The sequence below is a fragment of the Saccopteryx bilineata genome, chromosome X (genome assembly GCF_036850765.1).
Source record: "Saccopteryx bilineata isolate mSacBil1 chromosome X, mSacBil1_pri_phased_curated, whole genome shotgun sequence".
Lineage (NCBI taxonomy): Eukaryota > Metazoa > Chordata > Mammalia > Chiroptera > Emballonuridae > Saccopteryx > Saccopteryx bilineata.
This window is the reverse complement of record NC_089502.1, coordinates 39,822,760-39,825,258: the sequence shown is the minus strand read 5'-3', so window position 1 is coordinate 39,825,258 and position 2,499 is coordinate 39,822,760. Positions and strand designations below refer to the sequence as shown.

Sequence of the window (2,499 nt, the reverse complement as noted above, 5' to 3'; positions counted from 1 at the left end):
ATACTGGTTAATAAAATTATATAGGTGTCAGATGTACAATTCTATAATCATCAACTGTACAGTGTATTGTATGTTCACCACCCCAAGTCAAGTCTCCTTTTATCACTATTAATCCCTTTTACCCTCTCTACTTTTCCCACCCCTTTTTTCTGGTAATCACTTTACTGTTTTCTGTGTCTGTGAGGTTTTATTTGGCTTATTTTCCTTTGGTTTGGGGTATTATTTTGTTTTGTTTTGTTTTGTTTTGTTTTTTGCTGAACCCTTTCACCTTTCCACTCAGATCCACAACTACACTCCTCTCTGACAACTGTCAGGCCATTCTCCTTATCTTTGGGTATGTTTCTATTTTGTTTGTTAGTTTATTTTAGTCATTAGATTCCACACATGAGTGAAATCATATGGTACTTGTCTTTCTCTGACTGGCTTATTTCACTTAGCATAATAATCCCCAGGTCCAATCATGTTGTCACAAAAAGTAAGATTTCCTCCTTCTTTACAACCAACTAGTATTCTGTTGTGTACATGACCCATGACTTTTTGGTCCACTCACCTACTGAAGGGCACTACCACTTTTTCTTTATTTTTTATTTAGAAAATTAAATTTAACAAGGTGACATTGATCAATAAGAGTACATAGGTTTCATGTAAACATTTCTATAGCATTTGAACAGTTAATTATGTTGTATACCCATCACTCAAAGGCAAATCATTTTCTGTCACCTTATATTTGTCCCTCTTTACTCCTTTCCACCACCTCCTCCACCTACCTTCTTCCCCTGGTAACCACTTCAATGTTATTTATGTCCATGAGCTTCAGTTCTATATACCACCTATGTGTGAAATCATAAAGTTCTTAATTTTTTTCTTTTTTCTGACTTACTTATTTCACTGTGTATAATGTTCTTAATATTCATCTATATTGTCGTAAATGGCAATAGATCATCATTTCTTATGGCTGAATAGTATTCCATTGTATATATGTACCACATCTTTATCCAATCCTCTGTTGAGCGACACAAGTATTGACCACTGTAAATAATGCTGTGATGAACATGGGGCTGCATGTGTCTTTATGTACCAATGTTCCTGAGTTTTGGGGGTAGATACCCAGTAGAGGAATTGCTTGATCATGTGGTAGTTCTATTCTTAATTTTTTTTTTTCTGAAGCTGGAAACGGGGAGAGACAGTCAGACAGACTCCCGCATGCACCCGACCGGGATCCACCCGGCACGCCCACCAGGGGCGACGCTCTGCCCACCAGGGGGCGACGCTCTGCCCCTCTGGGGCATCGCTCTGCCGCGACCAGAGCCACTCTAGGGCCTGGGGCAGAGGCCAAGGAGCCATCCCCAGCGCCCAGGCCATCTTTGCTCCAATGGAGCCTTGGCTGCAGGAGGGGAAGAGAGAGACAGAGAGGAAGGAGGGTGGGGGGTGGAGAAGCAGATGGGCGCTTCTCCTATGTGCCCTGGCCAGGAATCGAACCCGGGTCCCCCGCACGCCAGGCCGACACTCTACCGCTGAGCCAACCAGCCAGGGCCTCTATTCTTAATTTTTTTGAGGATCCACTATACTTTCATCTATAATAGTTGTACTAGTTTACATTCCCACCAGCAGTGAATGAGGGTTCCTTTTGCTCACAGCTTCTCCAACATTTGTTACTATGTGTCTTGTAGATAATAGCCAATCTAACTGGTGTGAGGTGGTATCTCACTGTAGTTGTGATTTGAATTCCTCAAATAGCTGGTGAAGATGAGCATCTTTTCATTATCTGTTGGCCATTTGCATGTCTTCTTAGGAGAAGTGTCTGTTCTCATCCTCTTCCCATTTTTTAATTAGATTATTTGCTTTTTTGTTGTTTAACTTTGTGAGTTTTATATATATATATATATATATATTTTTTTTTTAAATATGGAACGCTTCACGAACCCGTGTGTTGTCCTTGTGCAGGGGCCATGCTAATCTTCTCTGTATTGTTCCAATTTTAGTATATGTGCTGCCGAAGCGAGCACTCTCTCTATATTTTTTTCACTCTATATATTTTTGATATTAACTCCTTAATGGAGCTGTCCTTTGCAAATATCATCTCCCATATAGTTGGATGCCTAATTTGTTTTGTTGTCAGTTTCTATTGTTGTGCAGAAGCTTTTTAGTTTGATAAGGACCCATTCATTTATTGTTGCCTTTACTTCCCTTGCCTTTGGGGTCAAATTCATAAATTGTTTTCTACAGCCAAGGTCCATAAGTTCAGTACTATGTTTTATTCTATGTAATTTATTGTTTCAGATCTTATATTTAGGTCTTGGATTGATTTTGAACTAATTTTTTGTGCAGGGGGACAAACTATAGTCATGTTTCATTCTTTTGCATGTTTCATTCTTTTAAAAAGAGGGGCACACTTCTTTTTAAAAGTCCCACAGGGAAATTATTCAGCCTTTGAACATAGGTAATCTGGAAAGTAGTTGTGGACTAATGAAGTGTTGGCACCAGCTTGATGAGATCAAA

The 2,499-nt window shown here is 39.5% G+C and overlaps 1 non-coding gene across 1 annotated transcript; it reads right to left on the bottom strand.

Annotated features, from left to right (window-relative positions):
• Positions 1–1,899: 1,899 nt before the first annotated feature.
• Positions 1,900–2,006, bottom strand: LOC136317951 (U6 spliceosomal RNA). The gene has a single exon (XR_010727940.1). It is a non-coding gene; the product is annotated as a U6 spliceosomal RNA (small nuclear RNA).
• Positions 2,007–2,499: the final 493 nt, after the last annotated feature.